The 14,563-nt window shown below is 39.5% G+C and overlaps 1 protein-coding gene across 12 annotated transcripts in view; it reads right to left on the reverse strand.

The window, feature by feature from the left end:
- LOC130906756 (membrane-associated guanylate kinase, WW and PDZ domain-containing protein 1-like) overlaps nt 1–14,563 on the reverse strand; it is a 183,678-nt gene that overhangs the window by 79,515 nt on the left and 89,600 nt on the right. Inside the window, exon 1 of one of the 12 annotated variants that reach the window (XM_057821428.1) lies at nt 1,465–9,024. The exons of the other annotated variants lie outside the window; for them this stretch is intronic. The gene's annotated coding sequence lies outside the window, so the exon portion shown is untranslated. Of the gene's footprint in view, nt 1–1,464; nt 9,025–14,563 lie in introns of those variants that run through there. 12 annotated transcript variants of the gene reach the window in all.

A 14,563-nucleotide genomic window follows, 5' to 3' on the forward strand; every position in this document is an offset into this window, starting at 1 on the left:
ACGCCTCCTCTCCTCACTTCCTTTCATGGTCCAATATGAGTTCTTACCAAATGCGCTACTGCCCTCCAGTGGCCACTTTTATTGCTTTACAATGGATTTTGGGCGTTGTGCTTTGGAGCAAAGTAGCACCTAGAGATGTCTCTTGTGAAAAAAACGTAAAAGACGTATAAATACGTTTTTAGGGCACTGACACAATTAAAAATAGAACGTATTTATACGTTTTTGGGAGCAAATGAGTTAAAGGTATGTGCACACTGTCAGGCTGAGATGACGAGGCGGACTCAGCTGCAGAGTTTCGGCAAAAACTTTTATTCAGGAAACAAAGGTTCTTCCGCTGGCATGCAGGAATGAGAGAAGTTCAAACATAAAATGTTCCAATTGGTGGAAAAAGCCAAGACAATTAAGATAAAAAAATTCAAACACAAAGCACTCCAAATGGAGGATAATACCTAGACAACTGTGACTGCTATGAAAAAAGGCTACCGTGATCAACATGGGTTGTAAAACGTATTGGCACAAGACAAGGGAGACTCAAGCAATATATACACAAGAGGTAATGGGGAACAGGTGGAAACAATAGGCGATTAGGTGACATGAGGAAGGGCAAGTATACAGAAACGAGAAGGGTGAAGCCTTCAAAATAAAACAGGAAAGAGCATGACATGACACACACACACACACTAAATGTAACTCATAGCGTTAGCATGCTTTAGCATGAAGCATGGCGTTCAAGCTGGGTGTAATTAATGGAAAAATATTGTACTCTTTGCCTGCTGAGTGTGTATCATCATTGCAAAGTTGGCATTGTCCTTTTAAACCCTGCAACATGTCTGTCAATGTTAATTTGAAATGGTTGGAAACCTTTATTTTTGACTAAAACTTTTAAAACTAATTTTACAGACGAAAACATTTAGGTAATTGTTGACTAAAACTAGACGAAATTAGTAAATGAAAACTAGACAAAGACAAACACATTTTGAAATGACTAAAATATGACTACGACTAATAAGTATTTTTTTCCCAAAAACTAAGATGGAAATAAAAAGGGCTGACAAAAACACCACTGGTCAGTACCGAAGGATATGCACTAGGCCTGAACGGTATTGGAAAAAAAAAACTATCATTGCGATTTTTGGGGAGTTTGCGATGAATTGCAAACTATTATTATGTGTATATAATTATTATTATTAAAATTTGAATATTTTCACCAGATAACTTGAAAAGCTCTGTTTGGGATAGGCCTGAACGATATTGTTAAAAAAATATATATATATAACATTGTGAAATATATTGCCAAGGCTCCACACTTACTTGTTGCATTGGTTGCACTGGTGCACCAGCACAAAATGTAGGCGCACAAACATTTTTCATTGCATCACTTTTAACCCCATACTTTGAATCCATAACTCTAAAACATTCATATTATTCCTTCATTTATTCATCTTCTGAACCGCATATACTCACGAGAGTCACAGGGGTGTTGGAGCTTATCACAGGTATCTCCAGGCAGAAGGCGGGGTACACACTGAACAGGTTGTCAGCCAGTCGCAGGGCACATATTGGCACATAACCATTCACCCACACACTCACACCTATGGACAATTTGGAGTGTTCAATCAGCCTACCATGCACGTTTTTTGGGGGATGTGGCAGGAACCCGGAGAAAACACACGCAGGCATGGGAAGAACATGCAAACTCCACACTGAAAGCACCCATGATCCCAGAACTGTGAGGTGGACGTGCTAACCACTGTCTGACCGTGCCGCCTTCATAATGTGAATTATTTTTAAACAAGAATAACGTAGAAAAAGGCTCATCTTTATTCAATGCGTCATTGAGTGAGTCCACTCAAATTCACTCACGCTGCAGACAACAGCCTCTCACTTACACAATGAATGAGTTGGCACAGAAACCTTTAGACCAGGCTGCAAGTTTAACAGTGATTAACACATTTGATCCTTTGATTGGAAAGATACCGAGGCTTCTATGGCCAGGTCAAAGCTACAAACCTGTCAATCATCGTTAAGGTTAAGTACCAAACGCCAGCTGCACTGGTGACCAGGACAAACAGTTTGGTCACACTGCTTAGCAGGAGGGAGGGTGAGAGGCTGTACGAGTTTGAAGCAGAAAAACATTTTTTACTTTAAACACCCGATCCTCGTCACCTGATTCCGATCCTCTGAAAAATGGCGCGATCGACCCGATTTGTAATCACATGATCAGATCGGGGACATCCCTGATTAATATAATGCCGTTTAATCCATGCTTGCTGTATATAAAATGAATCCAGGATCTGCACACTTGCAACTTTTGTGAACTACAAACGTTTAAATGGTAAAAAACTAGGGCTGTCAAAATTATCGCGTTAACGGGCAGTAATTAATTTTTAAAATTAATCACGTTAAAATATTTGACGCAATTAACGCACATGCCCCGCTCAAACAGATTAAAATGACAGTACAGTGACATGTGCACTTGTTACTTGTGTTCTTGGCGTTTTGTCGCCCTCTGCTGGCGCTTGGGTGCGACTGATTTTATGGTTTTCAGCACCATGAGAATTGGTGGTGCTGAACAATGGCGAGCTACTAGTTTATTTTTTGTTTGATAATTTTACAAATTTTATTAAAACAAAAACATTGAGGGGTTTTAATATAAAATTTCTTTAACTTGGACTAACATTTATCTTTTAAGAACTACAAGTCTGTCTATCCATGGATCGCTTTAACAGAATGTTAATAATGTTAATGCCATCTTGTTGATTTATTGATATAATAAACAAATGCAGTACTTATGTACAGTATGTTGAATGTATATATCCGTCTTGGATCTTATCTTTCCATTCCAACAATAATTTACAGAAAAATAGGGCATATTTTATAGATGGTCTGAATTGCGATTAATTGCGATTAATTACGATTAATTAATTTTTAAGCTGTGATTAACTCGATTAAAATTTTAATCGTTTGACAGCCCTATAAAAACCACAAAAAAAATTGCACATTGTGCGATGTGACCATTTCGCATGCACACTTTGTGATGGCGATATTCAAACGATATATCGTGCAGGCTTAATATGCACACAAACCGTATGTACACACAACTAATGGCATGTTTAGTCAACAACAGGTCATCTTCACAACTGGAAGACTAGACTTGACTCTGTCCCCACTAGGTTTAACTGAAGGGAAATTTGAACAAACCCAAGTGCAAAGACCTCACCAATCATGTCTCTGACTGTGGCAACTTTAATTTGAAGACATTTAGTAGACAAGACAGCCAGCCACAAAACAAATCCCTTACATAAAATTAAAAAAAAAAACAAAAAACAAAAAAAAAACATGAAAGCTCACCTAACCCCTTTGTATTCACCTCAGTGGCACGAGATGAAAGTGAAGTTGTCTGGGAGTTTGACTAGAAGGACTGGGAGGTCCCATAGTGGGAGATGCTTCACAGGCTCGGCGAGCTCTAATGAAGCCGTCTCCTAATGCGGGAGTGGAGCTGTTATTTCAGGCTATTCCCCAATGTGGAGGGCCCGAATGAGATGAATAATTCTGCTGTGCTTATGTTGTAGAGTATTGACAACTACAAACCACTAGGCTTTCTCATTGTGTTACATCAGAAACTACCATGGAATGGTACTCCATTGGTGTTGAGTATTTTGTTTGTGGAAAACAATATTTTGAAATTATGGACAAAATGGTTCATCTGAAGGCGACTTAAGCTCTAGACATGCGCCGATTACCGGTTTCAAGGTATGACAACGTCAAGGTTTCAAAATCGCAAAAATTTTCTGTCACACCGTCCCTAGGTGTTTTTATGTCCCAAAAATGCAGGGAGAAGTCCCTCGCTTGCAGCTGCATGGCTCAACCCTCCCTCACCGGTTGTTGCACAGTGTCATTGAGTCAGCTGTGTTATACGAAGGCTGGAGGAGGTGAAACTCACCGGCACTAATTAACTTTGAGGAGGGTGGCAGGAACCCTGCCACACAAAAAACTACAAAGGTGATGACTGCGTAAAGGCATACGTCACTTCACCCTTCTCCTTTTGCTATAAAGACAGAAGTCGATGCGAACATTTTGCGCGAATGCTGCAAAGATGCAGAGCAACAAGGGATCAAAATGTTTTGTCTGAGGAGGAAAAATAGGAGAGGCTACCAGGATATACAGAATAATTATTGGCCCGGCTTTCACTTGCTGGCTAACCGAACTCGTCAGCACTGATGAGTTTGGGTGAGGATGTTAGCCACACGGTTGCTAAACATCATATTTATTTTTTAGCCACAGCTGGATTCATTACCTTATTACTATCTGTCCTTCACATAGCCGCTGGAAACAAAAATGTTGGTTAATACATCTGCAGACGACCTGGACATTGATTTTTGATTCATTGATGATTTTACAACACTGTTCAGGTGTACGCTGGTCCTCATGGGAAACACTACTGCTTTTGTCCACCGGCGTCGCTAAAATCGACTAAACTGAAAAGTTGCAAAGTCTTGCTTTAAAGCTCAGTTGATGCATGGCCACAAAACTCACAACTTTTTCTGTATTCTGCCCAAGCAATACTGGGTGACCATGTGACCACAAAGTAAACATTTTCTGAGTATATGATTGTTTAGGTTCCATTTATGTTCCCTAGAAAAAAACATGATACAGCTGAATCATAATTACCTATGCTGTACTAATGTTGATGCGTTTAAAGCGCATGTGACACGAAAAAGCATGTTTCTTTCATAATACACGCGGTATTTTATGCTCCTGAATGATATGGACCACTTGGATGTGTGTGGAAGCGATCGCTATATTTATTTTTTTTTAAATCCCGCTCCATGAAAATAAGTGACTTCCGGCTTCTGTCTTGCATTGAGGAGGAGGGTGCTGTGACGTGTACGGATGAGGGCGTACTCTTCACTATACGGCCGCACTGTTGTGTATGAGGACTAAGGATTCAGCTGATTTTTCGGATTAATACGTTTATTTTTTAGCATCACGCCAGCCAAACGACTGCAGAAAAATTCTGCTGTATGAGGGAGAGGCGTGTGCGCCTTTTTGGAGTTTCAAAAGGTTCCCATTCACCGTGGATATTGGCCAAAACAAGCCCTACAACTGTGGAACCATTGGATTTACGAGGAAGTGAGTAAACATCTTGTTTTGTATTATGGCAAATACGAATACAGTGATTACAATGTAAACACTACAAACTTTCTTTAAATAAAGGATTACTTACGTTTGATCATTGATAGGCATGTAAAAAGCTCTCCTCATGCACATTAGCTGCACTTAAGCTGCACAACAACTGCAGCCGCCCTCCTCCGTGGAGCGAGCTGTAAATGCTCTCCGCCGGGCGGTTTGCCGATCCGCAAAGACAATCGACAACCCAGTCGTCATGTCAAATAATCCGGGCTAGTTATGTGTGATTTTCCGCTTCGAAGACTTTGAAACATCACTCGGTTCGGGTTAGCATGTCGGCTAGCTGTCACGCCTCTTGGTTTGTTTACATTCTCCGAAGCCGGGGAAGGGAAATGACAAATGTCCGATTTAGGTGTCATAAAATATCGTTCGGGAGGTGCGACAGTAAAGGTGAAGTCGACAGTTTTGACCATTATGGAGTAATTTTGCCATGTCGTCCTGAATAAGTGCATTTTTATTATTTCATATTCCATTTAGCACAAGACTGTTATTTGTCATGACCATACCATTTATTTAGCAGTTGGGGAAAAATACTTGGATAAAAAGAATATCCTGTAAAAATATTAAAGTAAAGAGACAGAAACAATGACATTTTGCATATCTCTTCGTCACGTTTTCCTCGTTGTGAATAGTTCCCCCTCAACGGGCTGACTGGTCCTTCTCAAGCCATTTATTTAGCTATTGGGGAAAAATACTTCCATAAAAAGAATATCCTGTAAAAATATTGGAGTAGAGAGACTGAAACAATGACATTTTGCGGCTCTCTTCGTCGCGTTTTCCTTGTTCTGAATAATTCCCCCTCAATGGACTGTATAGTAAAACCGATGAGCCCAGTCTCCCGCTGACGTCATCCACCTGTTGGGGACGCTTGAGCCCTATAACTGTAGGCGTGGCTAACTGCAGATTAAAAGAATAATTTCTCGTCATCTGCGCTTTGCTAAATTTTTGTATATAGTCGAATCGTCTCAAAATATTATTCTAATTCACATAATAATGCTATTTAAGACTTTTTTTTCTCCTGTCATATGCTCTTTAAGCAATACAGCAATTTCTAGCTTCATTCTAACTTAGTTTATGTGCTCTCGTTATGTTGCAAGACACTGAGGCTTGTCTACAAAACACCACTTGTGATCTTTTCTTTAGCCAGATAGAACCGTGACTGAGCCACACTCGTGATTCAGTTCTGATCAACTAACAATGATCGTTATGTTCCTTGTTTTCTGTCTTGGTGTTTCCATGGGGATCAATAAGCATATGTGTGGTAAGTCTTATAGAAAATGGAGAGTGCTCACATAAATGCAAGATATTTGAAATTCCACTATAACAGCTCAGAGTTTATTTTCAAAGAAAGGTTTAGCTCTTTGTTCTGTCCATAGGAAAACTTGACATAATGCTGTTTTACTTGAGAAAGGCTAGTTCCCGAGCAAAGACTATATGAAAATAAATGGTAAGCCTAATGTGACACGACGACATAGACCCTTCCTTTTATGTAGCTGAAGAACTGGATCGCCGCCTTCCTAACTGTAATATCAGATTAAAAATGTAAGGCCAACATGCCAGAAAACACATGCAAGCTTTATGAAGCTAGCAACATGCAGTGTCTTTCCACTCCTTGAATTACAAAGAGCATCTCAAAGACTGCAGAAGTCCACTATGGACGTTGATATAAAAAATGCAACGCATCTTCCAGCTTGGGGCGCCACAAACAACAAATGTAACGCAGTAAATGAAATTTGAAATAGTGAAGCAAAGTCACAATGTAGTGAAAGATCCTATTTGTCATTATTTACTGTCAATTGTGGGCCTGCCTGTGTGAAGTGTGACGCTGCATTATTGCGATGAACTAATTTACTGCCTTTGATGACAATAGACGGCAAATTCATTTTAACTAGGAGGCTAACTATCATTTACTGCACCTCTGTCATTCATGCACATACAGTATAGTGTATTCTGCCTTTGCTCAGCCTTTGTAAATGCCCTCGACCTTCCCTCTGCTTTCACTGCAGATCATAGTTTCATCACGAGCATGGGAATTCCAGTCTAACCTTATCTGTCACACCGAACTTCCTCATGTATCACCCCACTTCTTCTCTAGATACACTATCTCTAGATCTAAGACACAATGCAGCTTTTCTGACCTTCTCGTTACTGTGCTCTTTCTTAGGCATGAAACTCAAAATACTGCCCAAAAATACTCGAGTCTCCCCTCAATATAGCCTCTTTACTAACTTGATTGTGTAGCTTTTCAATGTTATTATTCTACTATAGGGGTCAGTAGGGGTGTAACGGTACACAGAAATCTCGGTTCGGTACGTAACTCGGTTTTGAGGTCACGGTTCGGTTCATTTTCGGTACAGTAAGAAAACAAAATGCAAAATATAAATGTGCTAGTTGTTTATTACACACCTTTCAACAAAAGGGACATTAGCCTATATAAAGCTAGAATTCTGCTCAAAAAGTAGCTGGTATTTAAAGATAATCCAACAACAATTTGCTTTTCAGACCCCGCGTATTGGTCAGCTTTCTTTCTGAAAGAAAGAAGAAAAAAGAAGTCCTGTGCTAAAGAGGAAAGCAATCCCAATGACAAAGACTTTAACATGTATTTTCCAAATTAATGCCTAAATGAATTATTTTTTTCCCCTTATGAATGGTTTTCAAAAGCTCTATTGGTGGATTTTCTCAAGTTAAAGCACCACACAGAAATTAATATTTTTAATTGTGTAAGCAGGATCTTTGTATTATTCTTATTATTTTATTACAGGTGTTTTAGCTCATTTCAATTTATTTTATTTAAATGGGCTATTATTTATTTTATTAGGTGTTTGTATTTTACAAATGTGATGTAGTATTCATTTATATGGTATATTTTATGTTGTATAACTTTAGTTCCTATGTGAATATTAGTTCCTACTTATTTTGTTGTGGTAGGAGGGTTTTGTATTGAACATTGGGCCGTTTTGGTTATTATTATAGAGAATACAGCAGTAAAACAACAAAGACAAGTCAACTGTACCCTGATCTACCACTCAAGAAATCTGATGGACTCAAAAACTGGTTTATGATTGCATATTAGTTTGAAAATCGACCGGATCCACTGTATTTTTACACGAGTGACTTCCGGTCTGCCCGATCCTAGGTACCAGCAGTAGATTTGACGCAGGAGGGCCGCGTCTTGCGTCAAATAATAAACTCTGCCGTTCTTTTCGCGTGCGTCGTGTTGAGCCGCTTCTGGGACGTAACACGCGGCCACAATGCGACTGGTGTGCATTGGCTGATTGACTTTAACGCCCGCGTTTCACTGCGTTCTCGTAGCGGCCACGTTGTCGCGCCGTTGACGTTTCTGGGTTGTACTGTCCTACCGTGTTGGTCCTCATTACAGTAGAGAAGATGGTGTAAATATAATCTACACAATGAAACTGTAACCCGATCGACTCACAGCCTCAAAAAGTAAGGGTTACATTACGTCAGAAACTCGTTCGGTACACCTCCGTTCCGAACCGAGCACCACGTACCGAAACGGTTCAATACAAATACATTTACCGTTACACCCTTCGGGGTACGTGACCCTTATCCCTCAAAGAGCAATTTAAGATACGTCTAGACTAGGACGGATAATGGCCTTAAACATGTAGTTAGTTAGATACGGCATGTCGGCTTCACTAATGCACCTCTACTCTGTATAAACAGTGGTACCTCCACATACAAAGTTAATTCGTTCCAGGACTTTGTTTGTAAGTAAAAATGGTCGTATGTCGAGCAGGATTTTCCCATAAGAATGCATTATAATTCCATTCATTCGTTTCACAGCTTGAAAACCTACACTAAATCCTGAATAAATACTGCTGTTACGATTGCAAATAGCAATTACAAAGAGCAAAACAAATACATTTTGAATAAAAATCGTAATAATAATATAATAATAGTAACAATAATAATACCTGGAATAATGTAACAAATCGGGTTCCAATGTGGCAGTTGTATTTGTGTGGTGTACCTGAACGCACCGTGGGGCTGACGGCAGAATGAGAGAGTGCAGTTGAGATATTCCTTTCACTTTTAAGGTCCTATTGCTGTGGGCAGTTGGCATGTTGTTTTGCGCAAGTTATGAAATAAATGAAAACCTGACGAAGCTGGCAATCTCTTTGGCGATGGTTGTCAACTTTACCTATAAAGACGGAGGTCAGAGGAGTATTGTCAAGAGTATTGTCAAGCAGTTCACGGACGCGCACCCCACACTCATATTTTTCCATTGGTAAGCCTCACCCTTTTTTTTTTTTTTACACCACCTGCTTTAACATTCTTGTAACCCATGTTGATTACTCTCACATGAAAATCCGCTGTGTGTTTTTCTTGCAGGAAAACAATGAAATTGCGATGCTGTCATAAATCGTTGTATTTCGAGCATTTTGTCTGATGTAGTACAAATGGCGAGTCCAATTTTAAGTTGCATGTCGAAACGATCGTGTGTCAAAGCGATCGTATGTCGAGGTACCACTGTACTAGACTGGCCAGCCTGCAGACCAGACCTGTGTCCCATTGAAAATGTATGGTGTATTGTGAAGCGTAAAAGATAAAATCGAAAATTGTTGAACAGCTGAAGCTGTACATCAAACAAGAATGGCACCTACAAAGCTTCAAAATTTTGTGTCCTTGGTATCCAAATGTTTATTGAATGTGCCAAAGCGATCATATGTCGAGGTACCACTGTATTCTTGCACGGGTAGGTAGCCGTGTAATGTTATAAACCACAGACCCGCCGCTTAAAGCAACACTAGGGAACTTTTCAACCTCTATAAAATGCTTTCATAACATTTGTAATGATATGTCGACCGACAACTACTTTTATGACACCTCTGTTATGGCCTGAGGGGGTCCGTATTGCTTTCACCGGCACTAATTAACTTTGAGGAGGGTGGCAGGACTCTGCCACATAAAAAAACTACAAATGTGCCAACTGCTTTACGGCATATGTCTCTTTCCCCTTTCCCCATTAGTTATAAAGACTGAAGTCGATGCCAACACTTTTGCCCGAGGAGACAAAAAACAAAAAGAAAAAGGGAGGCTACTAGGATAAAAAACAAAACCATACAATACAGTACAAAATCAAACGTTTCTTATTTCCAACATCGTCATTTGATATTGTTTAGCCACAACTGGATTTATTACCTCATCACTATCCATCTTTCACAAACCCAATATTAGGGTTGGGCATCAAGTATCGATAGGATCCGGGACTGACACTCCATGCTCCCGGAACCGTCGAATTTTTAAATTTCGATTCCATGTTTCAATGCTCTGACCGCCGATAGGAAAAAAGTAGCTGCCGAACACCACGAAGAAGAAGCCATATGAAGCGTGTGTTTGTGCATTGCAACGGGATTTCAACCATGGACACAGTGCGGCGGCGCTCAAAAGTTTGGCTTAACTTCACAAAGACAAATGACTAGAGCTGGGAATCTTTGGGCACCTAACGATTCGATTATGATTACGATTCATAGGCTCCGATTCGATTATAAAACGATTATTGATGCACCCCCCCCTCCTTTTTTTTTTTTTTTTTAATAAATGTTTTGTACATTAGTTCCAAAATTGTTCAAAAATCCTCTCAGGCTAAACCAAACTACTATTTCAGTATCAAGTTAACATATAACAGTAAACACATATACAAAAATAACAGTAAATAAAAAACTCCAGTCCCCATTCTGTATGAGTCGCTTTAAACTACATTCAATTAATTTAATGTTGTGAATTGTTGTACAGTTGTTAAAATTGCTCCCGTTATTCCACAATTTCTCTTCTGTCTACTTTTGTCAAAGTTTTAAAACTTTTTCATCATTTAAAGATAGATTCAAGACCAGATTCTGCTGATTTAGGAGTATTTTAGATAAAAAGTTAATTAGGTTCGCTACAACAGCGCCTTCTAGAGAGGTCTACTGCTTTAAGATGGCGGCTGTTTACTTACACCTGAAAGTCTGTCATTTCGTAACTCTGTTCAATAATACATGTTCTAACATCGACGTCGTCTGTCATTTTGCATATAGTTCTACATATATATGATATCTACTGTAGCCGTACGTTTGTAGCAACTAGCAACTGGGCGTTGTTTGTAGCGGATGTCAGCCGCAATCAGGTATAATGGTTTTTTTATCTAGCGGCATGAGTTGAACATGAGATTTACTGTCGGTCCGTTCCTCATTGCGTCCCAAAAACCGCACTGACTGTGTTTGTTGAGGTAATTATCGAGGTTTGATTGATTAAATATTTGCTTGATTGATTGATTGAATATTTGCTTGTGCTCAAATGTATCATAAATAATACATATTGCCATATTGTTCTTATTAATATAACCAGTAAATGATTATTGCTTGCTATACCAGGTTGTAGTATAATGCTTAAGTGTTACAAAGAGTAAAAGAGGGTCGGAATGACAACTGCCTTGCTTCATGGCCGCATCATTGCGTAACTAGACCTTCCGAGGCATCTTCAGCACCTGGCGTCTGGATTTTCGTCTAGACCTTCGAGGACAATTTTCCATCCGAGGACATCTTCCATGGCCGCAGCGTTGCATAACTGAAGTGTCTGGGTCATTTTGACTGTTTACATGATTGTTTTGACTGTTTACATGATTGTTTACATGGGTCCTTGCTTACACACGTGTATTTACTTAGCTCCACCTACATGCACACACATATCCAATCGAAAACCACATGGGTGTCTCCAGCTTGCTCCCTCCCCCCTTAGGGCAGCATTCATTTTTTTCAGGACAAACCCCTGAATAAAATACCAAGGAGGGTTTTTTTCTTTAGATCAATTTTGGTGACTGGAACGAGTCACTCTTTTGCTCTCCTTGGCCAAGAAAACTGAGTGTCTTCTCTCCTTATTTTTGGGTAATTTTACAATGTCTACCTAAGGATCTATTTTTGAACTTGACAATGTTTTACTTCCGCTTTACCTGGTGTAATTCAATAATCGGAATTTGGATATTTATGAATCATTCTCGAATCTTCCACGGCCGAATCGCGAATAATCTAAGAATCTGAAACTTCGCACGCCTCTACAAATGACCAGTCAGCTCAGTGCAACATTTGCAACACAGCTATATCATGCAACGGTGGCTGCACGACCAATATGATTAAACACTTCCGGCTTCATGGAATACAAGTGCCGAGTGCCAAGTGCATAGCTGATTGCCGCGTATTTGACATGCTGTGCCGTTCCTCAAACAATTCAGAACCAGGTAAGTAAAACAATAAATTACTCCTGTTTTCTGCTGCCCCCGCGACCCAACCCCAGATTAGGCGGTAGATGATGGACAAATGGATGGATGGAATAGTACGAGACTAAATCACATTATTACATCTGGCTAATATAGCTATATTAGTAGCTACGAACTTTACGTAGCACATTGCCGCCGCTGTTAAAATCAACAGTATTTAAAGCATCTTTTGTTATAGCATCTGTTGTGTTGCTTGTTTAGAAAGGAGTAGCCATATGAAGCATTCGATTACTTTTTTAATGAACTCATAGCAGTGAGCACATGCAGACATCACATAGCAGATTCCCAGCCAGACTCTCTCATCTGTTCTTCTACACATTATACGTACACACTCACTCGTACAGCGTCACTCACTGTCATAACTGGTATTGTCAAAACTAAACATCGCATGTGTCTGTAAACACAACAGAATCAGTTTTACAAATAAGGTAACCTTATTATTTTGCGTCATCTACATCAAATTATAATCAACAGAGTAATTTATACTAATGCTTCGTCGTAGCTTCCAGCTAAGGTACATGTATGTAAAGTGCGTAGAGGCGCACAGCTACCTTACCCCTATGGGACTTTTTCTCGCTTTTTCATATTTATGCATTCAAGCTTCATCTACACCCAGTGAACGTAACGTTTGTTCTCCACTGCAGGAGACACTATCTGTCCAGAATGCTCACACTTACTGCCTGAGAAGGCAGATATCATTTTCCTCAACAAAAACTGTTTCTGATTTTATACTGTACCCGCTGCTAATCTGGACTGGGTTTTACAAGTTGTTTTTTGTTTTGTTTATTTGTTTCATTCATTCATTCTGCATTAGGTTAGTCCATTAGTGGGAGCTCAATAACATGTAAAAATGCCTGCAGCACTCTAAAACATAGGAAAAATAATATGTGTAAATGTTTTCTCTGTGAGCATTTGAAAAATAAACATCTTCGTGAAAGTGCACTCCTGTGGAAAGAAACTTCATCATATTCAAGTTCAACGACTTATATAGTTAAGAAATTAATATAAACTGCGATTTTTTTTTTTCTTTCACCCAGCCTATTAAAACAATTGGAATCGACAATCGTTTGGAACTGGAATCGAAACGTGCTATCGGAATCGGAACCGTTCAAATTCAAACAATGCCGAACCCTACCCAATAGAAACAGAAATCTAACTGCAGGCCGACCGTGAGATCAGGATTTTATGATACTGTGCGCTGGTCCTCATGGGAAATGCAGTCTTCCTTAAGGCAAAACACTACCGCTTTTGTGCACTTGCGCTGCAAAAATCAACCATAACTGAAAGTTCTCTAGTATTGCTTTAATGAAAACTTGTGCCGCTGTATAATAGTCTGATACAAAGGAAGTGACGTCATGGAACATGCCATCGCCATTTTTAGTGTAGCATTTTATGGAATTGTAAACGATGGAGGCGAACGATCAAGATGTGGCATTCCTGCTCCTCTTTTCTTTTCCACAGCCATTGTTCAGAGTTTGTACTCTAGTTTCTAGAAAAGGGGTCAGGAACCTATGTCTTTCAAGCCATATCTGGCTCTTTTAATGAGTGCATCTGGCTCTCCGCCAACCCGGAATTTTAATAAATGTGTGAAACCGGCCGGCTCGCTTGACATGAACTAGCTATTAGAGGTGGGAATCTTTGGGCACCTAACGATTCGATTACGATTACGATTCAGAGGCTACGATTCGATTATAAATCGATTATTGATGCCCTCCGCCCCCCCACCCCTGCTATTAGCTGCTTTTAATGTTTTGTACATTAGTTACAAAAACTGTGAAAAAAAAAAAGCCTCGCAGGCTTAAATAAACGACTATTTCAGTATCAAGTTAACATTTTAAAACAGTAAATAAAATACTCAAGTCCTCATTCTGTATCAGCAGCTTTAAACTACATTGAATTCATTTAATTTTGCGAATCAACCGTTAAAGTTGTGAAAATTGCGCCCGTTATTCCATAATTTCCCTTTTGGCTACTTTCGACATGTGAAAGTTAAAACTATTTTAAAGATAGATTCACGTCAATATTTTACCGATTTAGGAGTATTTTAGATAAAAAGTTAATTAGGTTCGCTTGGAAGGTTCGCTACAACAGCCTTGC

Source organism: Corythoichthys intestinalis, chromosome 2 (genome assembly GCF_030265065.1).
Source record: "Corythoichthys intestinalis isolate RoL2023-P3 chromosome 2, ASM3026506v1, whole genome shotgun sequence".
In the NCBI taxonomy this organism is placed as follows: domain Eukaryota; kingdom Metazoa; phylum Chordata; class Actinopteri; order Syngnathiformes; family Syngnathidae; genus Corythoichthys; species Corythoichthys intestinalis.